This window comes from Lissotriton helveticus, chromosome 10 (assembly GCF_964261635.1).
Source record: "Lissotriton helveticus chromosome 10, aLisHel1.1, whole genome shotgun sequence".
Taxonomy (NCBI): Eukaryota; Metazoa; Chordata; class Amphibia; order Caudata; family Salamandridae; genus Lissotriton; species Lissotriton helveticus.
This window is the reverse complement of record NC_136071.1, coordinates 33,583,423-33,610,761: the sequence shown is the minus strand read 5'-3', so window position 1 is coordinate 33,610,761 and position 27,339 is coordinate 33,583,423. Positions and strand designations below refer to the sequence as shown.

At 46.9% G+C, this 27,339-nt stretch overlaps 1 protein-coding gene across 3 annotated transcripts in view; it reads right to left on the bottom strand.

Annotated features, from left to right (window-relative positions):
* Positions 1-27,339, bottom strand: part of UBA1 (ubiquitin like modifier activating enzyme 1) — a 194,197-nt gene that overhangs the window by 160,793 nt on the left and 6,065 nt on the right. Inside the window, exon 1 of one of the 3 annotated variants that reach the window (XM_078664662.1) lies at positions 10,152-10,290. The exons of the other annotated variants lie outside the window; for them this stretch is intronic. The gene's annotated coding sequence lies outside the window, so the exon portion shown is untranslated. Of the gene's footprint in view, positions 1-10,151; positions 10,291-27,339 lie in introns of those variants that run through there. 3 annotated transcript variants of the gene reach the window in all.

The window sequence follows — 27,339 nt, the reverse complement described above, 5'->3', positions numbered from 1 at the left end:
CTAGAAGCTTTTTCCCCTTGTTGGTCTAACCCAATATTCTGCATATTTACAGAATCCTTTCTTCTTTGAAACTGGAAAAGCAAGCATGATTGCCATACTCACTGGAAAGGTTGCCAGCATATATTTCTACAAAGCACCATTGTATTTGTTCCGTAATTTCTCCCAATAGGAGCGACCGTATCAACCAGAGCAACATTAAAATGCAATTAAGCCATAGTGGAGGTGCAAGGTAACTAACAATGACGGTCGGCTAAAAACCTAGAATTTTTCTTCAGATGAGAAAAGGCTATATTCTTCCTCACTATGATCATTCTCTCTGGCAGGCACAGTATAGCAACTAAAATAATAAACAATGGAATTCGTGTCAAGTTGTGCATACAATGAAAGAACAATATCCCATTAGTCTGTTTCCTACAGGTAGGAGTACAATTTAGCCTCCGATCATTGCAGCATTTATTGGGTCGTGACTGGCTTTCTTACTGCCGCTGAAATAATGGTTACCAGTGATGCAATGAGACAGAATCAGGAGCAGTATAGGGACCAGCGTTGACTTCTGATGAGCTGGCCAGGTTGAACCAGCAAGGCCAGAATTGCAGCTTGAGTTGAAGTAGGCCATAACATCCTAGGCACCGTAATGGCTGAAAAAAGAGGAGCCTTAAAGACATCAATAAGCATGGCTTTCACCTCTTAGAGTAGGAACTCAATCAGAAACATCAGCTTGGAAAGAGGCTTCAACATATGCAAGACCGTAACACTTCACTTCTCCCCAAAAACGAAGGAGTGAAGCACCTGGATACCCCATCAGTAGATTAACTGCACTTTATAAATCTTGATCGATTATGGAGAGTGATGTACTAATTCTCGTGTTTTTAGAAGAAAAGCAGCTCCATGTGATAAAGTGTGGGTTCTCCTCCTAGTAAGAAATCTAGAACACTATTTGAGGGCTACACTAAATCAATTTGGCCAGTCCCGCGGATTGCCTTGCAATGAATGTAGGTTCAAAAGCTGCACATTAGGGCTGCATGCGATAAGAAGAGTAACCAGAAGCACTCTTGATATCTGATGTCAATGACGGACTCGATAGCAGAGTTCAAAGCTGCATGGCTCGGAGCTAAAATGAAGAAAACTTCTACAGAACACTGAACATTAATAATGAAGTTTAGAGCACATACCACATTGAGTAGACGCTGTAGGGAATGTAGAGTGAGATGTACTTGGTATACACAGGTTGCAACAACTGAATCTGCACTGTTAACAAATAAAACCTGCAGAAACGCAGTTCTGGAGACAAAAGGTGAATAATTATCTGCTTCAAAACTGTATGTCTGTGAGTTGCATCTCCATTCAATGCAGAGACGACTAACAATCACAGAGCTGTGAAAACACATAGAACGTGCTTTGTCCAACATATTGTGAACTCAGGGCAGCTTTTTAAAGCTCGCCCTGCAACCCTTGGGGTCAAATGCTGCTCAATGCACACTAATCAATATAGTGCCGTCCCAGCAGATGTGTTACTGTGTAAGCAGGCTCCACCAGCAAGACTGCTATGAATGAGAAACGATCACAGATTGTAGCAAAGAGGTGGGAGCCTCCTCTTGCAGAAGTCCATTACTGATCTCACACAGAGAGCTAGGATAGCGTAATGTCAAGCTCCCGCTGCCAGGAGGAGGTACCTAATCCTCGGAGGAGCTGTCCTCTGCAAACAGCAGTGTATGTAGGAGAATGACGATCTAAGACTGTAGCAAAGAGGTGGGTGCTTCTTCTTGCAGTAGCCCATCACTGACCCCACACAGAGCTAGGATAGCGTAGTGTCAAGCTCCAGCTGCCAGGAGGAGGTACCTAATCCTCGGAGGAGCTGTCCTCTGCAAACAGCAGTGTATGTAGGAGAATGACGATCTAAGACTGTAGCAAAGAGGTGGGTGCTTCTTCTTGCAGTAGCCCATCACTGACCCCACACAGAGCTAGGATAGCGTAGTGTCAAGCTCCAGCTGCCAGGAGGAGGTACCTAATCCTCGGAGGAGCTGTCCTCTGCAAACAGCAGTGTATGTAGGAGAATGACGATCTAAGACTGTAGCAAAGAGGTGGGTGTTTCTTCTTGCAGTAGCCCATCACTGACCCCACACAGAGCTAGGATAGCGTAGTGTCAAGCTGCAGCTGCCAGGAGGAGGTACCTAATCCTCTGAGGAGCTGTCCTCAGCAAACAGCAATGTGTCTGTAGGGGAATGACGATTTAAGACTGTAGCACAGAGGTGGGAGCTTCTTCTTGCAGTAGCCCATCACTGACCCCACACAGAGAGCTAGGACAGCATAGTATCAAGCTCCAGCTGTCGAGCGCAGGTTACCTAATCCTCTGAAGGATTGTCATCTGCAAACAGCAATGTGCCTGTAGAGGTATGACGTGACCTAGGAGTATTGCTGTTGTGATCCGGCTTCCAAAGGGACTTGCTCCAGAGACAGCAGCGACTTGACAGAATAGAGCATGTACAAGCCTGTTGCAAAAATAGAGCATTCGTCGAAGATCAAGATTAGAGAAACAGAGCACACTGAAAAAAATAAAGCATAACAAGATAAAATGTATTTGTTTAGAGATTACTCTGGCCAGCTGTGATTTTCTACGTCTTGCCTACCAGACAATTTTCAGGCACACGTATATAGCCTCTTGTACACCAAACCAAACACTTATACCAGGAGTAGAACCTGCCCATCACTTACTATTGGTTGGCTTTGTCACTCATGTTTGCTTTTTATTCGATATAAATGTAATTTGTTTATCATCCAAGAGGCCCCCACCACCTTGGATGAGTACATTAAAAAAACATAGAAATCATTCTGAAGGAAGGCATGTACATGCGTAGTTAAACAGGTGTGCTTCATTCACCCCTCATTACACTTTTTGGCTGATATGGCGTATCATGGATGTTGCACAGCATCTGCAAAAAAGCATTGGCAAATGCAAAAAGGCGAACTATACTGGCGTTGACAATGCGTGCTAGACTGGACACAAACACTTGGCTCTGCTTTTCAAGATTTATAAATTCCCTGCTTGCACCTCGCTAAAGAAGAAGCAGCTTTACTTCATTCTCTGCCAAGAGACAGTCAAGGTCTCTTGTGAGAAACTACAGGGCTTTACCCCCATTAATACTTAAGATAGCGCCAAGAATTGACAAGTGTAAAGATTAAACTTTTTTTAACTAACAGTACCGCAATTCCAGACAAAGCATTAGAAAGGATTAACTTTATTTTTAAAGAGAATCACGAGGACAAAAAAAGCTTAATTGACCTGCAGCTCACTGCAGGACTGTGGACTTGGCACAGCTTGTAAAGAAAGGTACTCGCAACCCCACAGACTTTGTCCGGGAAAAAATAGTTTACTTTCTGTAATAACTTTAATTTTTCTGATAACTGAAAAATCAGTTTGTTCTCTTGGGTGTGGTGGGCGGTATAGCTTATAATGGTGGGGAGGTACAAAGGAGACGAGTTGGAACAAAGCGGGCATCGGATGGGAGTCAGAGTGTTGAGATGGATTACTTAAGAGTAGCATTACGATTATAAAGGCGTGTTTTACAACATCAAGGATGTTCTGCCTGTCTTTTGTAACATGTTCCTCATTGGGCTAGGATCGAACTCATTTGTTTCCATTCCTCTGTAGGCAAAGTAGCTCCTGGTGTGAACACACACAACTTCCCAGATCTGCTTCGGACTGCCACAGATGGGGGAAAAAAAAGCAGGAGGCAAGAAAATCAACTGGCCTGTTAGTGGGACTTCTACGGTTCTCTCGAAGCTCCGTCTGCTTTAGGGAGAACGAGATATTGGGGCTTTGTGTAGTTCTCCCTAGACCAGTGGTTCATAACCTTTTAGTTTCAGTGGAGCCCCACTGAATCATTACGTGAACGCGGGTACCCCGACTGAATCATTACTTGAAATTCAGGAGCCCAAGAAACTACTGTGATTTGAACCTCAAAATACAAAAAATTACGACCACAAGTATAAACCAATCAAATGCTCAAGTACTGCAATATTTTGTTTAATTCACATTCACGTGTAGAAAAGGTTTTCAAAATTTAAATGTTGCTTCTTTAATTGTATATACTTTATTATTTTTAAAATGTAATTTTATTGAACGGTCACAAATCCCCTGAGAAGTCCAGTTGGACCCTCAAGGGGCCTCGGACCACAGGTTAAGAATCACTGCCCTAGATTATTTTTGCCCTTGGTGAAACAAGTGTAAGGAAAAACTGGAAATTGCCCATTTCCTAGCTCCACCGGTGGAGCAGTTTGCCACAAATTGGCCTTCATATGAAAAAGATGACATATTTCACTCATTGTGCAAAAAGTTTCCATTTCATACATCGAGCCCAAGAGAGTGGCACCATATTCAGATACGGTTTGACAGAAGAGCTTAGGCTTTTAGTGAATGAGGTTACCTTAAATTGCACACCCACTCATAGCCACAGAACTGCACCTTCATGTCGGGTACTGTGCGCCTCAAAGTTACTGGCAAGGAAACAGAGTACGATTCAAGCCCCATCCAAAGGCACAGTGAGTGGGGCGGGATCCTGTCGGGACCCTCACTTGCAAATCCATCCAGCTCTAGAACCCCTTAACCTTACTTAGGGCGCGAGAGGAATGCATTGCAACTAGTTAGGCGGAGGAGATCATGAAGTCTGAGTTCTGTACAGGATCTACCCTACAAACATCGACAATTGAATACATCTGCATGCGAAGCACCTGCATGGAAAGACTGAAGACCCAGATGTTGGAAATGTTCTGATGCCCAACTCGCAACAAAAATATAAAGAAAAAAGTTACTGCTTTTTACATCCTCGCATACAAATATATGTACGCATTAAAGCTGGAATGGATTTTTGCATTCGCTCTCACAAACGATACCACTCTGACCAGGTCTGCCAACGCCTACCGCCTCTTGCTCAAAATAATTCAAGCAACTAATCTCCTGCGAGCAGCTGAAAGCAGCAGATTAATGCTCAGTCTCCACACTGGATTTTGGGATTGTTATTCTAGCAAGTACTACAAACACTGCTTCATTCTCGGCCAGACTAGTCAACAGCACAAGAATTGTTCCACCACACCAACCCTCCCCTCCCGCTTCTTACAGACTACCCCTTACTTAAAGGATAAAGTACACGATGCTGCTTCGCCTACAAGGTGCCACGCCGCAGACGGCGGCCTCCGAGGAGCCCTAGAGACCCGGAAGCAGCAGGCAGGCAGAGGCTCGCTGCCGGGGGGAGGCAGAGGGCGTGGAGCTCTTCACCGGCCCCAGGCCAACCTCTGGGCCTGGCTCTGTCTGGCTCGGAGACCGCTGTGTCTCGCCACCCCCACAATACCGGCGCGACGCCCCCGGCAGCCCGAGCAGCCTCGCCCAGGCTAGCCCCCCCTCAAGGGTCAGAACACAATGCTCTTTGTAACAGTAGCACTTCTTTCTTATAAATCCTTCGTCGCTTTGTACTGCAAATGACAACCGGTTATTCCAATAGGCAAACCCCTGCCAACTCTGAAAGTGTTAGCAACCTGCAGCAACACGGACGCAGGAAAAAACAAAATGTTAAAAAGAAAAAAAATCAGACCCTCGCACATAGAGGGAGCATCTTTACTATGTCACCCAAAGGAACGTCAATCACACCATCAGTATCTTCACTGAATCACCCAAAGTCAATGCAACAAGACCCTCAGACATTGACGGCATCTTCACCAGGCAACCCGGAGACCAGCGAATCAGACCCTCACACACAGAGGGCATCTGAACGGGGCCTCCCAGATACTCACACACTGATGGCATCTGAACAGGGTCACCCCGAGATTAGCCAATCAGACTCCAGCACACAGAGGACATCTTCGCTAGCCAACCGTGAGACAAGCCAACCTGCCTCACACACCAACAGTCTCTTCACTAGGCCACCTCAAGGCAAGCCAATCAGTCCCTCACACACCGACAGCATCTTCACTAGGCCACCTCAAGGCAAGCCAATCAGTCCCTCACACACCGACAGCACCTTCACTAGGCCACCTCAAGGCAAGCAAATCAGTCCCTCACACACAGACAGCACCTTCACTAGGCCACCTCAAGGCAAGCAAATCAGTCCCTCACACAGACCGCACCTTCACTAGGCCACCTCAAGGCAAGCAAATCAGTCCCTCACACAGACCGCACCTTCACTAGGCCACCTCAAGGCAAGCCAATCAGTCCCTCACACACAGACAGTCTCTTCACTAGGCCACCTCAAGGCAAGCAAATCAGTCCCTCACACAGACCGCACCTTCACTAGGCCACCTCAAGGCAAGCCAATCAGTCCCTCACACACAGACAGTCTCTTCACTAGGCCACCTCAAGGCAAGCCAATCAGTCCCTCACACACCGACAGCATCTTCACTAGGCCACCTCAAGGCAAGCCAATCAGTCTCTCACACACAGACAGCATCTTCTTAGGCCACCTCAAGGCAAGCCAATCAGTCTCTCACACACAGACAGCATCTTCTTAGGCCACCTCAAGGCAAGCCAATCAGAACCTCACACACCAACAGCATCTTCACTAGGCCACCTCAAGGCAAGCCAATCAGTCCCTCACACACCGACAGCATCTTCACTAGGCCACCTCAAGGCAAGCCAATCAGAACCTCACACAGACAGCATCTTCATTAGGCCACCTCAAGGCAAGCTAAGCAGACCCTCAGACAGAGGGAATCTTCACTAGGCCGCCTCCAGGCAACCCAATCAGTCCCCCACACACCAACAGCACCTTCACTAGGCCACCTCAAGGCAAGCCAATCAGACCCTCAGACAGAGGGAATCTTCACTAGGCCGCCTCCAGGCAACCCAATCAGTCCCCCACACACCAACAGCACCTTCACTAGGCCACCTCAAGGCAAGCCAATCAGAACCTCACACACCGAGGGAATCTTCACTAGGCCACCTCAAGGCAAGCCAATCAGACCCTCAGACAGCATCTTCACTAGGCCACCTCAAGGCAAGCCAATCAGACCCTCACACACCGAGAGAATCTTCACTAGGCCACCTCATGCAGACCATCCGACACCAAGGGCATCTTTACTAAGCCACCTCAAGGCAAGCCAGTCAGACCCTCACACACCAACAGCATCTTCACTAGGCCACTTCAAGGCAAGCCAATCAGACCCTCAGACAACGACAGTCTCTTCACTAGGCCACTTCAAGGCAAGCCAATCAGTCCCTCACACACCAACAGCATCTTCACTAGGCCACTTCAAGGCAAGCCAATCAGACCCTCAGACAACGACAGTCTCTTCACTAGGCCACCTCAAGGCAAGCCAATCAGAACCTCACACAGACAGCATCTTCATTAGGCCACCTCAAGGCAATCCAATCAGACCCTCAGACACCGACAGCATCTTCACTAGGCCACCTCAAGGCAAGCCAATCAGAACCTCACACACCGACAGCACATTCACTAGGCCACCTCAAAGCAAGCCAATCAGTCCCTCACACACCGACAGCATCTTCACTAGGCCACCTCAAGGCAAGCCAATCAGTCCCTCACACAGACCGCACCTTCACTAGGCCACCTCAAGGCAAGCCAATCAGTCCCTCACACACCGACAGCATCTTCACTAGGCCACCTCAAGGCAAGCCCCTCAGACACCGAGGGAATCTCCACTAGGCCACCCCATGCAGACCATCAGACACCAAGGGCATCTTTACCTAGCCACCCCAAGGCAAGCCAGTCAGACCCTCACACACAGGGAATCTTCTCTAGGCCACCCCTTGCAGACCATCAGACACCAAGGGCATCTTTACCTAGCCACCCCAAGGCATGCCAGTAAGACCCTCACACACAGGGAATCTTCTCTAGGCCACCCCTTGCAGACCATCAGACACCAAGGGCATCTTTACTAAGCCACCCCAAGGCATGCCAGTCAGACCCTCACACACTGAGGGAATATTCACTAGGCCATCCCAAGACAACGCGCCTAAAACGAGTGGGTAAACACTAAGTTTACCGAGTGAAAATACAGACCGAGGCCTCTTCGCAAAGCGTGGGGGATGCGGCTTCTCACAACCCACTGCCTCCGGGTAGCGAGCCCATCATGGATCGCACACAGCCCCCGTTCTGACGTGACCACTGTGGGCATTCAGGCAAATCCCCCCCCCTCCCTGTCCACCTCACCCGCGCTATATATATATATATCACAAACAGGGGTGGGGGTCTATTTGCAAACTAATATAAAGGAACACCCATAATACACTCTGGCTAGGTATCTGGGAAAGAGCACTTTCAGCACCTGTTTCCGTAGTTTTCGTAAGACAGTCGTTCAGGCCAGGAAGCCTGGTCACGGCGCCAGAACTGCCCCATGTGACGAGCTCTCAAAGCGGGTAGTAGTACCGGGATCCTCCCTGGCTCCCGGCTGTCAGTAACAGTCTCTAGAGGCAACCTCGCTGGCGTTAAACTGGGAGGTTTCACTTTCACTGCAAAGCGTCAGCAGGAGGGACCTGCTGCCAGACCCTTGGTTTCGCAGTGCGATTGGCAGCTGATCCCTGATGTTTCCATCCCCCCCCCCCCCCCCCAATGCGCTCTGAAGAGCAGGACAGATCCTCTCCTCCACCCCTGTGCTGCAAAGGCCAAGTGCACGCTTCCAGACAGACATTTAAGCAAGCACGAAATGGTGAGAGGGAGGACAGACCAAGCAGAGGGACTTTCGACAAACTATCGAATAGATAGGTCTAGCTGGCGCCGAAAAGCGAATAGCTTCAAGGGAGAAAACAGCGGGCCTGTGTTACCATACCAGCAAGAAACATAATTCAAGTACGCTCACATTTCCCATTGGCTTTCAATAACCCTAGGCACAAAAGTGTCATTCGACCGATGGCCAAGAGCGCGCAAAACTATTATCTTCGAGCGTGTGAGCCCGTGTACGAGATGGGGCAGAACGATAAAAGGCACACCGGGAGACTGATCCGTGGGAAAAGATCACAGTGATTGATGTTCTGGGGCTCGCAGCGTGGTGTCAGTCACGGAAGACAATCTAGGAAGTGCCTGCCTTTGATTGGTAATCTCTTACAAGTTAAGCAGCAACTCACTTCAAGTTGAGGTGCTAAACGTTTCAGAAATACCATTCAGTTTCTCTCTGCCGCTGAGCAGCTATACACAAACAAGTGCGTTAAGTATTTACCCCACGATGTCTCCACTGCTTTCAGCAGGTTTGCACTTTGACAGTACATAATGCGTGTATGTGACAGCTCAGATTCCTCACGAGAAGGGGGTGCGAGACCCTCATCCTGGTTATTGGGAAAGGACATGGATGCCCCCGTAATTAATAGGGGAAACAGCCCTCTCTTCTCCACCCTAAAGTACAATGCGCCCCCACCGAGTTCCAAAGTCTGATTGCTGCTGAGCCTATCAATGTCCGGGATGGACAGTGAGCCAGCATGACTCGGACTGCTTTTTTTAGCTCTCTCTTCCATGGTTAAGGGTTTTATTATGAGCGAGGACAGCCGTTCCAATTTGTTGATTGGATAAGTAAAACCTTAATACATAATCTGCCCCCAGTAGAGAAAGTGATAAGTACTATGCGGTTTCCCGGGTAAAATCTTAGTCATTATGAGAGGCTGAGCCCTTCTCCAACATCAGAAGGCTGTATGAGCTCACTCCCTCGGCATCAAGTATAAGTTCCCACAAAATTAAACGGGGCTGGCTGTGCATGCATCCCACAGTGAGTGTAGGGGACCCTACACAGCCCTTTGACTATATGACTAGGATCGGACAGTTCAGTATTGTACTGTAGGACCCTGGTGTAGCCCCGGCTCCATCTCTAGTGGATCACCTGTAAAGATACGGGTGGGTAGCAGTGGTACTGTCCACGCCTGGGGAGGGCCCGTCTGCCCCCCGAACCCCTCCATAGCAGTTCGTCTGCGTGGATGTAGGCAGGTGTGCGAGGGTGCACTCCCGCCCCAACGGGGACTGGTCTAACCTGCCTTCATCCACTGTGAGCCCCAGTTGCCTGTCTGAGCCCCAACCTTCGCCAGTATGGGTGAGTGGGCAGTGTGAATGGGGTGTTGCACACACTCCCCCCTCAATGAATGGGGGCGGAGCTGCGAGCGCACCCCGGCCTCCCCCCGAAGCAGCCCCGGCCTCCCTGCGCGCCCCCTGCCCGTCTCTCACCAATGAGGCGCTGCGGGGCAGGTTCTCCGCTGCTCGCTCTCCTCCTGTCTCCGGCTTCTCCCAACAAACACAAGATGGCGGCGGCGGCACAGCCCGGAACACTCTGACCCTCCGGCCCCGCCTGCGCGCGTGCGGTGCGGCAGTTCTCACTGCGGCCGCCAATCACCGCCCGGCCCCGCCCCTCCGCCAATCACGCCGTGCCCGGCAGAAGCAGGCGCGGCGGAGCGCGCCGGAAAGTGATGTCACCGCGTGCCCACACCCATAGACACAGAAGACAGAATGCGGCCGGTGAGGTCACTCCACCCGGCGCGAGGGAAGCCTCGGACGAGGGGGCCTCACAGGGAGGGCGTGCATGGCGAGCAGCAGTACACCGCGAGCTGGCCCCCCCTGAAGCTGCGGGCTTCAAAACCAGCACAGAACTGGGCATTTTGTACAAAACTCGACAGAAGGCGTATGCACATTAAGCAACTTGAACTCTTCTTCCTACATTTCCCCACTTTTCTTTTTTTTGTTGCAGTTTTAAAGGTTGATGGATTTACTCACCATCAAAAAACAGAATCCTAAAATAATGACTTTCTAGTGGAGTACGAAAATGCCCCCTAACTAGTAAGGTGTGGCATAGCTGCCAAGGTTTCAGATAGCTAGGAGTGACATTTTCATAATTTCAGTGTAATTATAAGTGACATTTCAATGACACTTATTCGCTAGCAAAAGCAAGTAACGAAGACGAGGGAATCAAATATCAGAAGTTAGACCTATGAGTATAGCTGCTAATGTTTCAGATTGCATAAGTGTGACATTTTCATAGATTCAGTAGTTTTAAGAGTGATTCAACCCCTAAATGTATAGAGTGGCACTTTCTTGCGACCAAAATCATGCAACGAAGCCCATGGAAATAGACAAATATCAGAAATCACGCTCGTTTGAGCAAAAAGGAAGTCGAACTCTGCTGCAGGTGCCTTTAAAGATATTTAATTTCTAAAAAAAATCAGCAGCCTCCACCCCAACCTCTGCCTCAGGTGCAGTGGAACCACATGTAACAAAGGGATCTCTGTGACAAGAGCTGCAACCCACTGAGCTATCCACATATAATAGAGTTAAATGCAATATGCTGCTAGACTTTAATTGCAGCTGTCATATTAAGCCTCTGTGCTACTTAATGGTGAGTGAAAACTGCCAGTAGACAAAACTCCGACCTCCCTCCAGCGGGAACATTAATCACATGACTTAACTCACTTAGCAAATCTAACTGTGCTGGGAAAATAAAGGGTGCTGCTTTGTAGTCTCACTGTCAAGTAAGGATATTAAACACTTTGCACTACTAACAAATCAGCAAAACTGCTAGTTTAGACAAAATGTAGCGCATTTACAGCACAGATAGACAACTTTAGTGCGCCCATTTGCAAGGCGCTATACCTTGCTGGAGCCCTTCCCCATTTTCTTAAACATTTTAAATGTCAGCAGCAGTAGATTATTAAATTTAATATCCGACTAACCCTAGTCTCTTTACAGATGTCAGAATGATCCACCGAGTGTAGCTGCTGGCGTGGCACCGTGAGGATCGCTAGCCTGTCTCTTCTTCAGAGAGTTAGAGCGAGCTATGCTGCACTGCGCCTCAGCCTGTGCCACCTGATCTCAACATGAGACTCATGCTGGCGTGGTGAGTCTGGGGCAGAAGTAGGGCTTTGCCTGGGCAGGGCACAGCAAAAGCACATGAGTAGGTCAGAAGGAGGTGAGCAGGTGGTAAATGATTCTCAAACACCAGCTTACTCCTTTAACTCTGGGCCATGCAGCAGGGGAATTCAACATCCTGCCTCAGTATGCGCTGACCAGACATGGCTCCTCAACAACTGTGTGTCCACGTGGGACCAGACGTGACCCGGGGAACAGTAACAGCAAGAATGGCTGGCAACGCTAGTTTAAAGAGCTTCTTTGGCATGATAAAGAAACCCTTCTCAGCCATAAAAACAGACCAGGTAATTGAGGCATTTGGCATTAGGAAGGTTAGGTGCCTCAGTGCACAGAGGAGTTAGAGTAGAGCAGGAAGCGTCTCTTTGATCGCATTGCCGGGCACTGATCTCCGATCCAGAGAAAGTAGGGGAAGTGTGTGAATCCGCCGCCCTTGCCCCTACTAACATTTCTATGATTAAAGTAATACGCTGCACTTTTCTTCTCCTTTCCTTTTTTATACAAATTAATTTTAATCGAGGGGGGCTCCCCTTTTAATATGTTGGTTTTATATTTCCCATGCTCCGTTACCGGCCCACTTTGAATGTAATATGTTTAGGAGGTCTAGACGCTCTAACTTTTAGCACAGTTTTTAACTTTATTACCTGTGATGAATTGTATTGTTACTTGTTAACATTTTGTATTAATTGTATAGGTACTTAGTAGTGGGTTCCGTTTCATGTGCTTTTTAAATGCATTGTACTTTTATGGTATTGTTGTATACCAAATAAAGTAAAGTAATTTGATTATGATTAAAGTAATACGCTGCACTGACTTTCGCTGCTTGAAAGTGCTGCGCTTTGCAAATCATACAAGCGCACTAGCAGGCAAAATTAATTTTACCAGAGGAGCAGGTTTAACCCCATGCCAAGAATCTGTGTCTGTCCTTTATTCTAACTGTAGCCGCCCGCACACTAGTCCTGCCGCAGCACCATGTACGTGATATCATTATTTATGCTCTGGTGCGGCGTGGCACGTTTGGTGAATTTCTTTTACACCGTATCAATCAATCAGATTTATATAGCGCGCTACTCACCCGCTAGGGTCTCAAGGCGCCGGGGGGGGGGGGGTCCGTTACTGCTCGAAAAGCCAGGTCTTGAGTTGCTTCCTGAAGGAGAGATGGTCCTGGGTCAGCTGTAGGTGGATGGGGAGGAAGTTCCATGTCTTGGCCGCCAGGTAGGAGAAGGATCTTCCTCCGGCGGTGGCTCTGCAAATGCGTGGTACGGTGGCGAGGCTGGTCGATCGCAGCTGGCGGGTGGGCATGTAGAAAGTGAGGCGGTTGTTGAGGTACTTGGGGCCCAGGTCGTGGAGAGCCTTGTGTGCGTGGGTGAGGAGTCTGAACGTGATCCTCTTGCTGACGGGGAGCCAGTGCAGGTCTCTCAGGTGGGCGGAGATGTGGTTGTGACGGGGGATGTCCAGGACGAGTCGTGCGGAGGCGTTCTGTATGCGCTGGAGTCTTTTCTGTAGTTTGGCTGTGGTTCCCGCATAGAGGGTGTTCCCATAGTCCATTCGGCTTGTGACGAGTGCCCGGGTGACCGTCTTCCTAGTTTCGGTGGGGATCCATCGAAAGATCTTACGGAGCATGCGCAGGGTGTGGAAACAGGATGAAAAGACGGCGTTGACTTGTTTGGTCATCGAGAGGGAGGAGTCCAGGATGAAGTCCAGGTTTCGTGCGTGGTCCGTTGGCTTGGGGGTGGTGCCCAGGGCAGGAGCCCACCAGGAGTCGTCCCAGGCGGAGGGGGATGATACCAGGATGAGGACTTCCGTCTTGCCTGCGTTCTGTTTCAGGTGGCTGTTCTTCATCCACTCGGCGACGTCTTTCATTCCTTCGTGTAGGCTGGCTCTGGCGGTGGCGGGGTCGTTGGTGAGGGAGAGGATCAGATGGGTGTCGGCAGCGTAGGAGATGATGTTAAGGTTGTGTTGGCGTGCGATGGCTGCGAGGGGGCTCATGTAGACGGTGAAGAGGGTGGGGCTGAGCGATGATCCTTGAGGTACGCCGCAGATGACTTCGGTGGCCGCGAATCGGAACGGGGTGAGGCGGACTCTCTGGGTTCTTCCAGCGAGGAACGAGATGATGCAGTCCAGTGCCTTCTCTTGGATTCCGATGTTGCTGAGGCACTGTATTAGTGTGCGGTGGCAAACTGTGTCGAACGCTGCAGAGAGGTCCAGGAGGATGAGGCCAGCTGTTTCCCCGTTGTCGAGCAGGGATCGGATGTCGTCGGTGGCTGCGATGAGGGCGGTCTCGGTGCTGTGGCTGGCTCGGAAACCGGACTGTGAGGGGTCGAGGGATCCGTTCGTCTCGAGGAAGGCGGCGAGCTGTCTGTTGACGGTCTTCTCGATGACTTTGGCAGGATAAGGGAGGAGCGAGATGGGGCGGAAGTTCTTGAGGTCGGTGGGGTCTGCTGTCTGTTTCTTCAGGAGGGCGCTGAGCTCGGCATGCTTCCAGTTCTCCGGGAAGGTGGTGAAGGAGATGTTGATGATGTCTCGGAGTTAGGGTGCAATGATGGAGTCGGCCTTGTTGAAGACGTGGTGGGGGATACGGAGTGGATGGTGTTCATCGTGCGGGTGGTGTTTTCGGTGCTGACAGAGGTCCAGTTGCAGAGGGTGGTGGTGGGGGGCGTTGGTTCGATGGTCTGGTGCGTGGTCTGTGCGCTGAAGCTGTTGTGTATGTCGGCGATCTTGCGGTGGAAGAATGAGGAGAGTGAGTCGCAGAGGTCTTGCGAGGGTGTGATGTCGTTGTTTACGGCGCTGGGGTTGGAGAGCTCTTTGATGATGCTGAAGAGTTCCTTGCTGTTGTGGGTGTTGTCCAGTCGCTCTTTGAATGTTGTTCTTTTGGTGGTGCGGATCAGCTGGTGGTGTATGCAGGTGGCGTTCTTGAGGGCTGTCATGTTTTCTGTAGTCTGGTCGTGGCGCCAGGTCTTTGAGGGTGCAGCAGTTTTTCTTGGAAGTTTTGAGTTCGTTGGTGAACCACGGGGCTTTCTTGCTGCCGGGTCTGCTGGGTGGGTTCTTCAGAGGTGCGAGGTAGTCGGCGCAGTTGGTGAACCATTGAGTGAAGTTGCGGCTGCTTCGTTGGGGTCCATTGAGTTGGCGGGAGAGTTCTGGTTCTTGCTGTAGCAACTAATAGCTGCAGACTCGCGCCATGCCTGCTGGAAGCGGAGTGCACAGCGCACTGACACTCCAGACAAAGAAACCAGCTTTAGTTTCAATGGTCAGTAAGGTGCATCATGATTACAACACCTTCTGCCGAAGCACTATTTTGCCTGATTTCGTATTTCAGTGCGGTGATGCGTACTACCGCACTGAAATGCGCTAGTTTAACGCCTGATGCATGGTACTTGGCATGGCTGAGGTGGTACTCTATCGACTTCCATTGTGCACTGATGTCTTAATGCATACTGGCAAGTCAAATCAAGCAGTAGAAAATATAGCTGGATGAGCCACTGAAAGCTTGAGCCAAAATGCCTGGCTCTAGGTCCTCTTGTGACCTCAGGGCCAAAATAAACCAAACTTTGAGGTGATGTGGCCTAGTAGCTACAGCTGCTGACCATGTAACATGTAGAGCCAAGTTAGAATCCCCCATGGCTCTGCATCCTTGAATCTCAGCAAATCTCCTTGTGCCGGATAAAACAATAGTGTAAAGCAGTCTATTGTGAATTACTTTTATGCCATAAGGTTTGTAAAATGTAAAAACTGCCCGCGGTAAAATGTGTATTCTGTCTGTCATCCCACCCTAATCTCATCCTCCAAACATGAAGGACAAAGAATAAACCTTTGATATCAGAGACACCCGTCTAGAGTCTGAATTGCACAGTGTCAATCTGGAAAACCTGGGATCAATTCTAACTTATCTTGTTGACTAAATAGTGTGATTTTAGGCAAATAATTCCTCCAAGACTCCTTTTGATCATTACCACCAAATATGCAAGATTAAGATATACGCTGTAGAAAAACCTCACTTGTATCTTATTTAATAGCCTATAACATTGCTCCATCTCTAATACAAATCTATGCAACAAGGTATACATGACAATCTACTTGTCTCTTAGTTTACTAACAACGTGTCACCAAGGTGGAGGCAGAAATGTTTCTCAGTTAATTTTATAAAACTCACTTTAATGAATACTTTTCAAATAGTCTGATCTATTAAGGTTCAACTAGGTCAGAAACAAACACCCAAACTGACAACAGCACTTGTTGAGAGAATACTCCTCCACTGGGCAGACCCTCCAATATTTCGCAATTTGCAAAATAATTGTGAAATCAGCTGAGGACCACGAGGTCTGCATTATTTATCTTTCTCGCGTAAAAAACAAAAAAGGTTTTAGGCAGACAGCAAAAAAAAGTGGAGCCATCTAATTGGCTGCACGCACGTCATTAAGTGGCACTTTACAGCTGTAATAACGGCCTGCCTCCACCTGCCACTTTAGGAATTGGAGCAATGGGCCCTGCAGGAAATCAAGTTCAGAAGTTGCATTCTCAGCTGGGTGCCCATCATAGAACAAAGGGGAAAACAATGCTGTTGAAAGCAAGACGAGAAAACATAAGTAGCGATTCACTGGCAAACTCTGTAAAGTGGTGCTTGTGCGCACATAGCAATAGGCCTATGGTTGTTTATCTGACTGGCATGCAGACTGGAAACTGAAGGCACTAGCTTGTGTTCATGTAGCTCAACCAGTTTGTGATCACGTGTGCACTACAAGGGTCATGCTGCTATCCTTGCACGTATACATTGTGAAAACGATGTGGCTGTCATTTGCAAACTGAAGCCTTTGAGACAGACCAACAATTTTGTGCTAAAGGGGTGAAAACAAAACATGGTGTGAGGATTAAGCAGAGCGCTGATGATATAGTAAAATACAGAAGGTGCGGCAGATAGATGTGTAATCAATGAAAGCGTTGCAACCAGTGCTTTGGATGCTGAAGCTGTCCCGTCCACCTGAGACAGGTCTTCAGCGTAGCCCATACAGGCTGCAGATTAGTGGACTGTTTTTGGAGGCAATCGCAAAGCTATTTAAATATTGCAAGATATTAAGAACAGTTGTGAAAGGCACATGAAAGGACTCCAACTGCGTGTCAGCTGTCCCATGGGCACTCAGAGATTGATAAGGATGGCTTGGCAGAGTAGCAGGGAGGGGGAGGTAAATCAGAGACTGGACAACAGAGGAAGCGCTATAGGAATCGGCTGGACTCTCACATGTGGCAATGGGCAGCCCTCCAAGGAGAAAGGGATTGCAAGAGAGCAGAGACAAGCGGTACCAGAGTAAAGGGACAGATAGTAAGCCTCGCTCTCTTGAGCACCAGAGACATCTTCCAACATCCTCTCTGGGATGGTGAGTGGGACATAAATGAATTTGGTAACACCGTGGTCATTGGTTGCACGCCAGTATCAGTTTAACATCCAAATATAGCAATAAGCAACAGAAAGGAGACCAGTCCAGCTTTGCAAAAAGCCTTCCACTGCACAGTAACAAGTAGTCAAATTTTTAGTAACTTTTGAACCGTTTCAGCTCGAAACACTTAATTTTAATAATCTGCAGATTATGCAGCAGGTGATGGATTATGTGGCAAATGCAGCAATTCCATAATTAGGCGAAAAATTGTGTAGTCGCCCAATCGCATAATTCCAGTGGCCCGGCGTACATGCACCTGCTGGCAGACCTTGATAGATCTCATGGTGTCTTTCAACATTCAGTTTAATGACCAGACCCTCTAGTATTTTGATATTAGATTATCAATTGCCAAATAAGCGGAGGAGCGTGATAACCACAATATTTATCTTGGCCGCAAAAAAAGTCTTCAGCCAACTGCAAAAAAAATGGTGCCATCTGATCGGCTGTGTGCTTTTATGTTAGCTGGGCTCCATTAAAATGGAGGGTGCTGGCCTCTGTGCATGTGTTGTGATCTACTGTGCATTTGTACCCATTTTTGGTGCACCTCTTCATGCATGTTTCATACAAGAGCCAACCCACTCGCTTTGTCAAAGACTGTTTTACTAAGCAGTTACAATTTTCCTCAACCGATCTGGTTACATTTCACAATGTGGTGTCCTATAGCAGATAGCCTGGGGGCTTGGAACCGCTAGCCCCAAGTCAGCACAGTGCCACAGAAAACCAGATGATTAGCAGCCTATGATCCAGAATGTTACCACAAAAGAGAATATAGCAAACAAACACTCTCAGACACTTTTAACATGCCTATTTCAAAGTGAAAAACTCTGCTAAAACAGTTTCCATTGATTTATGGCTGAAAAGGAATGATTACAAGTAAAATAAAATGCAAGATTACCATTATTGTGCTGCAAAATTCGCAGATGTATGCCACAATATTGGGTGGGGGTCTGACTGGGCAGAAACAACTGTAAAGTCTCAAGCCAATGGAAGAAAGGGGTGGACCCAAAGCCTGCTCTGATGTATATTGTTTGCAAAAGGTCTCCAACAGATTCACTATCTAAAACAATACATGTAATAAAAGTTGCTATACCAAGCTAGCTCAAGCGCAAGACACACTCTGGGTGCAAGCAGTCTTTTTAAAGCACTGCAGGTCTATCTTATATCCTACCACAGATTTAGCAGGCAAGTACCACAGTTTCATGTCCGCCATAGTGAGTTGAGAACTTCAATTACCGAAAGCGCACAACATAGATGGAAAAACAAGTTCTTGTAAAAAAGACCTGCCCCTCCACCCCCCTTGAAGCAAACCTACAGAGGACATCCCAAGTAGGGCCTGCTGCACCAGACAAACTTAAAGATGGTGCAGGATTGGCCAGTTCCCTCTACTAACCTGGAAGAAACTACTGCCAGAATATTAGATGCACAGGAATAGCTCTATTGCAGTAGAACAGGGCAGGGCTACAATAGGCAGATCGCAAAGTTGCGAGTTTGACCAGACTGATATTGCTTCTGGGGGAAAGTGACTCCCAATAAAGGAAACTGACGCTGGTCTCAGATGAGACACTCATTCTAATATAGCAACGCCTGATTATACCCACTTTTGGATATCAAGTTGGTGTAAAAACTTCAATGTGATATAAAGAGTTAACTCTCCATGCTGTAAGTCTAACACTTCAAATACAAGTTGGTGACAGTGGCCAGCTCAAGCTGGAACACACAGGGTCCCAAAGCATGAATCAATACAAGTAATCTTAATAAAAACACTTTCAAGAACCAGGTACTTTAGCTTACTCTAAGTGCTCTCACAGGTTATGCAAAAAACGGTTGTGCACCAGGCTGCTGGGTAGTTTCAGACTTCCCTTCCAAGAATGAGATTAATAGTTGACAACTTGGAAAACCGCAATTGCCACGTTTTACTTGTTAGTCCCTATTTTACATACATAAAATACTCCTACAGCTGCATGAACCTCTGTGTAGCTCTCAGACAGAAAGTATCCATCTTAAGATGACGGTGAAGTGTACATCAAAGTTGACGTAATAAAGGTGGCTCATACACTACATTCCAAGATAACGCATTGTGCAACTTAGCACCCAGAGGGCTCAAACAAGTGCTCCAAGGGGCACCTGTTACACCAAACAGAAAGGTTCCCATTGCTGTAAATGAGAGCAGACCGAAGGCCTGTCTACTGAAGAGTTCACACCGCATAAAAAGCAATGATTTCAAACTGAAAACACCCAACCATGCTACTCCTCCTGCACTTTTTTCAAGCCCATACGCAATAGGTTTTGATACACTCACTTTTAGTTCCCATTAATGATACCATAGTACACAAGGTAAAGCAAGTTTGCCATCTTGAGAGAATTCTATTTTCATGAAATCTATTCAGTTAAGATAAAAAAAATACCATTACAATGGTAGGAGTTAGATCGTCAAGTTGCACCCCTCCCCCCGCAATAATCTCTGCGAGGCAGTCTGAGAAGCAAATAGTAGTCACAGTTGTTTTTCTATTTAAGACACATTGTGGTTCTTGCAAAACAAAACGCCCTACTACCTCGAGTGTTCTATATGGATGTGGTGAACTGGAACCCAAGTCAAATATATATGAACACATGGAGCACACACAAGGCGAACAAAGTCGAAAAGTGGGGATCCAGGTAAGTCTATATCAAGTTATGATGAATAAGCTGAGGTTTCCCCCCCCTTGATAAATCATTAGATATCAGCTATAACGAGAGTAAGTAGCACAGCCCAGTGTAGACAGAGAAGCCGGTTTAATAATTACTACTACTCTTGGAGAACTAGCATCCAGTTTTTCAACTCACTTGCACAGAAGCACTCAAAATATGTGTGTATGGTATGTTTTGAGTGCTTCCGTGCAAGTGAGTTGAAAAACTGGATACTAGTTCTCCAAGAGCAGGAATCATTTTTAAACCGTTTATGGTACCCTGACTCTTGGTGTAGAGGGGTCGCTCGTGTTTTTACAGAGAAGCCAACACGTGTTTCATGCACAATGGACTATGTCAAGGCTTTTAAGGTAACAATAAAATAAATGACATTAAAGATACAAAAATTACTAAGCAATGGATATAGTACAATCTTATTGATTTTTGCAGAGCTTCAAACCATATTAAATCATGACAGTAAAGTATGAACATTCAGTGGAGGTGAAAACACTGTCCAAAAAAGATTAATTGATTTGAAACAAAATCACGTTTTAAAATGGTACAGGCACACCATACATAGTAGAAACCTTAACCAAAAATTGCGGGGGGTGTACATTTATGTAAGAAAATGGGTTTTCCAAGAATGACCCAGCACACAAGAGTAAGCAAACATATGCACTTTAGAGGAGACCTTACAGAAAAAGAAAAAAATGTAAATGCGAGCAATAGAACACTGCACCAGAGAAGGACAAATAAGAAAAGAAGACAAGCCATCAAATAAGCAGCAAGTGGGACAATATAATCAACCAATTGTAAGCAATGTGGAGAATGTAAACCCCATCAACACTGTTTATATGGTATACAATAGGCTTTCGCCTAAACTGCATGAAGGCAAAAGGTAAAGGCTAAAAGCTGTTCGGTAGCCGAGACCTACAAAAAGAAGCATTTTGCAGATGCTGCAGAGCAGAATCAGCAATAAGCATCGACAAAATAAATAGATCGACAAGGGGAAATTCACTGCTTTTGCCAACACTCCCCTCCTTTCACTCTGGTAAAGACTTCTAAGCTCCGGTACTGCAATAAAATGAAATGCAAGAGTATTACAACGTCACACTCGTGGTAAGGCATTTCCTGTATATTAAGGCCCACTTTGCAATTTCCTCTCTAAACCTAGTCATGGAGTCGGGGCACGTTTGGAAGGCATCTGAATCGGGGTGTCTCTCTTTGCATACAGGACGGCTGCCCCATGGCAGGGACCCGATCGCCACCGGGGAAGGCTACACAACTGTTAACCCGCTTTGAAGATGCTGAATAACTGCCCTCGAACCTCCAGAAACCCCACAACTGGCCCGGTGGCCCCACAATCAGCAGACAACCCTCCTGTACCCTCCTCTGCACAGAGACAGCACGGCTGGCGCCGTGGCAGCCGGCCAGCTAGCTCAGATGCAATTTGTAGGAAGCAGGCAGAACTGAGAGATTACCAGCAGGCAGCAATCAGTCAGTGGCCTCTTGTTTCTGCTCCCCATTTGTCTTGAGGACGTGTGCTGGTGAAGGGGCGGGTGGGTATCGATTTCACTCAGTGACATGCATACTGTACTCAGAGGACACGACAGCAACCACAGAGAAACACCTGCATCCTGTGACAATCCAAGTGCCACGGGGCCATTTCGGCGCATTTTACTTGTTTGCACCACAGCTCATCCTTAAAAAGATGCGCAGGTGCAAACAAGCTGTGAACTTGCACTGCCCTGGGGGCAACTCATTCAAGTGAAATACGGAACAGCTGTTAAAAAGCCGGTCTGTGTTTCACTGCGCAAGCAACAACACGCTTGCACTTTTAACCCCTTCCAGGCTCAGGCATATACCTCTCAGGTGCTCATGACGAGCTCGTCATGACCACACCCGTTTTCATTGCTGTCCAGCACAGCAGGAGAAACTCTCAAGCAGCGATGAGGTTAAGGGTGATTAGAGACCCTCTTTCTTGCAGGCGGGTGCAGTGAATGACTACACCCCCTGCAGCGGGGTGTCCGAGGAGTCCATGGGACCCCATTCCTACCCATGTATGCATCTGCACCCACAGTGGTCAAACAGTGCGTGCGCAGAAGCAAAGTGATTCCCTCATTTGCATAAGGCCATACCTCCAAGGCTCTCTCTGGATAGCGCCAATGCAACATGTGCGCCAATGCTATCTGTGTTACAGAAGGGGACGAACAAGTGTCTGTAGCCTCTTCCGTCACACCACTGTGCCCCGAGGACGCATAAATCGGGGGCACAATGTATAATTCACCAGGTCTTTAACTGCAAAAAGGAGACTTCACCTTTACGGTAGTCACAAACTTTAAGGTTTCAGCTAACTAAATGGCAGAGAAGCACTCAGAAGTGTACATCCACTGCTGCAGCATCAGTTAGAGCAGTATTTGTCCAAGAATCGTTGCTGCTAACAAAATATCAAGGTTGTAAACTTATGCTGTGCGGTTTGAATACCAGTCCTTAGTGAAAGTTCATAAATCACTAAGCTACATTACAATCAATTGTAACTTGTGACATGCAGGTAACACTATTTGTGAAGCAAAAGCAGTAACCAACTGAGCTACCTACGCAACATACAAATCTAAAAGCTGTATGTTACATGCTGTGCTCTGTAGCAGGCACATTAGCCCTCTACGCTATTTTATGAGAGAAGTAAAACCGGTGACAATACAGAACAGAGGTCTCCATAATGTGCCATAACCACCAAATCTAACTTATTGCTATCACACCCTGGAACTTGCTGGTACACACTGCTCTCTGCAGCAGGGGTCTTAACCACATAAGATATTTGAAAATGTAGTTGGTTTGTGATAAGTTAAAAAAAAAATAAGTCACTCCGAGGCCGGGTCTGGTGGCTTAGTGGACTAATGCACGTTCACTGTATGGGCCTGTGTTTGACCTCGTGGTCACAGGTTCAAATCCCAGCGAGTCCACTCAGCCTTTCTTCCTTTGGAGGTCGATAACAAGAGTACCATGGATTTGGCTAACAATAAACATCTGTAATTCAGTGCCAAGATACCCTTCTGGTTGAGCGTGTGCTTTACAAATGCATGTTATTAATCTGCCAAATAACTTGTCCCCTTTCTGCTGCCACCTGCCATCTATGGGTTCACAGCTTCATTTCTTCCATTTTTAGCACTGCAATGTCGACACAACAACACCTTGTTGCCCACCTGCATGAGGTAGCGCATGACCATACACCAGGTGGAGGTTCCAAGGTGGCCGTGGTTTAAAGTTTGTCATAGTATGAAGTCAGCCTACTTTCTATCAAAGTTACAAAAAGTATTCTCACATACCAAGATGCATATTAGAAGATATCCCGATTTTCCGGAAAGATGGATATGAATCTGGAGGACTTTGATCACTGTGAGAAAGTATTTGACAAAACAGTCAGAATATCTGGAGGAGAGGCAACTCTATCACAGGTGAATGTCAAGTCTAGAACCAGGAGCATCCTAAACAACACAACAACACCTAACCGAGTCAAAATACAACGCAAACCATTACTAAGCAAGTACAAAGGACAGACATTTGTTTGCCCAACCAAACAAGTCATCGCAAAGCACCTCGACTCTGGCCAAAGATACCCCAAGAACAGTAAACGGCACCCAAATGGCGAGAGCACTATATACTATTTTTTGTGGGCTTAAAGCCCGCCCATTGCTTTCCATTTGTTTATTTCAGTGTCCTTTAAAAATCCTTGCTTCCAAGTGGTTAATCTTTCCTATTTGCTCATCCTTTTGGTCAGGTGTTCACTTATAGAAAGCAGCACCACAGTACTTGTACCCTTCCACTTGTCCTATCGTAGTTTCTGTTTCGGGACTACTTTTTCCTTTCTCTAAGAGCATTTGACCAGAGCGCTGAATGTTTTCAGAGTTCTGTTTCTGCAAACAGAGCTGTAAATCATGGTCTTGTCTAATTACATATGCTGTGCATTCAAAGACCGAAGTCAAATGTTAGAGGCTGTTTTCCAAAGGCACCTGTTTCCATCCTGCCGCTTTAAAGCACCTGATCTGCCCCTGCTGCCCTGTTAAGTGCTGTACACACTGACTGCCAGGACATGTAGTTCCTGGAGTGTTTTCAATGCGCTTCTTTTGAAGCACTAGTGCTGGAGGGATTACATGCCCCATCGTGCCCAGCACTGACTTGCTTCCAGGCTGATGTCACTGACTGCATTAGCTCTGTAAAGGCTCCTCAGCATTTAAATATAGCTGCCAAGTTTAATAAGTCTACCCTATTGCAGATACCACTGTAACGAATGAGGCATCCATGTATAAAAATAAAAAAATTTAAGGTGGTAGTATGAGCCCCTTTGCCTATTCCTGGCAAGTACCGGAAAATAAGCCTCGAGCAAAAGTACCAGTCCCTTGGAAAAAACTCTCATTATGGAACCCTGTTTTAATGTTGTAGGCATACCCTGTGACTTCACAATCGAAGGCGGGTGGCTGGCTGCCCTGGGAGAGACGCCATGCTGTTTCTGCGTCAAGACAAAAGTGGTGCTCTGGGCGGCGGTGGGATGAGTGAGGATTTCTCTCCTTTTGCTCCCTCAACTGTGTCCAGGTCTGTTTCCGTCCACTCGTTGCCCAGGGGCTCGGCTGCAAATATGGCGTTTGGTGCCACTATGAAGCGCCCCATGCTGTGAAGCATAATATATATATATGTTTTTTTGATTAACCCAGGTTTCAATTTTTATTTTCCCAAAAGCGAACATTCTCACCCGTGGAGCCAGTAATGTGTGTCTTTTTTAGACCGGACAGTCCACCTATTCATCAAAGCTTCATTTTGATTACACTGCATCACACAAACATTCTCTTTTCCTAGCGTGATTCAATTTATTTTTTGCTGCATGTACTGTACTACTACTGATACTACTGATAATACTACAGTCATATAAATCAATTGTCCACACCATAGGATTTAAGATCCTCAATCAATGTTTGCGGATCAATGATTAATCTTTGACATATGTTGTTACGTTGGTCTTTTTTGGCTTATTCTTTGATGATTAAAAATTAAACCACCATAACGTCCTTTTACTGTTGGTATTGTCACTCTAGCTCGGGCCCCTCGAGCTACACTGGACCCAAAAACACTGCTTTCCTGCCAAATACTAAAAAAAAAACGTGCAATCGAATGGGATTTATGTATAATTAAGAGAGATGTCATTGCACTTGCAACTCTTTTTCTTTTGTATTGGGATCAGACTTTTGATGATACACTTTGTGTGGATGAGGCGACGAGTTGCATCAAAAGCTGTATATCCGAGCGTGGTGGCAGAAGCAGTAGGAGCCGAGGTGGTGGCTGGCAGCTCATGGGGTGGATGGCACACTATAAAATGAGAGTGCTGCGTTGCAGTACTTGCAAAAGTTTGTGAAAATCACCTGAGAACCCTGCTCGTATCCAGTTCTGTTCCAGAGCTGCTTGAAGGAGTGTTTTGCAGTAATACGATATTGACACCAACTCTGGTGGCTTTCAATTTAATGTTACCTGCACTATGCCAGTTGTTCAGGCATGTGATGTTCCAGGTGTTTGCCCCTCCAACAATTATCAATCCATCGGGGATCTCAGGCTGAAAGAATCCTCACTACACTGATCCCCCTACACCCTCCTTTTACAATCCTTCAAACATTATGCACTCTTATACTAACTATATTTTGGAGCATATACCCATACTCGCAGCCACCCTCTTTAAAAGTAAAACATCTAGCTCACCGCAAGTTCTCTCTCTTGACTAACTTTCCCATATAACAACTCCCTTCTCGAGGGTTTTATCCTCCCAGAATACAACTTTAGAACAACTTCGAAGACAAGCACTCCTCTCAATGTTGACACCGGGCTGGACGGCTAGCAAAAACACACAACACTATATTAATTACTGACTAGTTTGCTGGACCATGCTAGGGCCAGAGCCCTAAAAAGCAAATATTCTGTTGCACTCAGACGCCGGTTTTGTGTGTGTGTGTGTGTGGCATATCTCAACTCTCTCACCAGGAGCTACTGGTGGGTCCAGTTTTCAATCCCTCTGCACAGGCAATTAGGCACTCCCTCCTTTAAGACTGCCCTAAAACACCCCATCTGTAAATAGAATGCCATGGACAAAGCCAACAGGTAATGTTTTATCATGTTATTGTCTGCAAGATGCATTTGTGCATGCCTCTGTTTTAGTGCGTTAACACAAAGCCAAACGGCGTTGCCAATGCCTAATTATGCAGTAGGCAGCTGGATCGTGTGGCCTTGTGAGCATGTGTAGAGGTAAACATATGTGCAAGTCTGTGACGCACACCGTTCCCTGGGTAAGAGGCAAACCAATCCCCCTGGATATGTAAGAGAACTAAATTCACATGCCAAGTTTAAGTCTAGAACAAGTGCCCTCTAAATAAAACGACGTTGGCCAAGGCAGCATCCTAGATGACACAATTGTAGACCTTCCTGAATAAAACATAATAAAAACCTCCAGCTGTGAAAAAAAAAACAGATTGCTTTCTATATGCAATACACATCTAGAATAAAACATGTAAGACAAACCAGTATACTTTTGCAATAACATAGTTACTCATGTCTTTCAATGGAAGCAGATCATATGAAACTGAAAGATCCATCAAACATCCAATACCAAAACGTGATAGAATTACTCATCTTGGTAGAGCTAAATGACCACTGAGGTCAGCAGCTAGCTGTGCTGTCAAATTAGACTTAAACAATCATTAGCAAAACCAACCACTCTCGCCCTTGACACCCATTGAATTAGTCATGTTTTTTTTGCCTTTTTCTGCAGCAATCCCAATGACGAGCCTTATCTATGTTTTTCTTTTACCAATGTTAACAAAAGCAAAACAAACAGGTGGGTTGAATAGAAGCCACACAGGGAGCGAGGGGGCAAACAACAAGGGACGGGGGGCTGGTGTGAAGAAGCAACGGGCGAGAGTGGAAGGAGTGGACAGATGGAGAGAAGTAACGTGATACGAGGGGATGGGTTGAAGAAGCAACAGGTTTAAGAGTAGGGCACAACTGTTGGCAAGGAGAAGCAATCGTGGACAGTGCGAGTCATGAGGACAAGCACCATATAGAGCGGCATAAAGAAGCACATGGACAACAGACTGCAGTGGAAAAGATATGCACAACTCAGGCAGCTGTAAAAGACATACACTTCCATGGAGTGCTCAACCCAAAAGCAAAAAGTTGTGCTTATTTTGCTTGTAGTGGAAGCACAGAAGCCAGCTAATCAAAAGAGATGGCAAAGACGCTATGCTCCATGGGGGTAAAAACATAAGACTGACAAGCTAGGACATGAATAAGAAGCAGGCAAGTGATGGTCACAGAAAAGGCAACCAATGATAAGTAATGTGTGGGTTCCAGGCTGCTGTATGTTCCTCGTA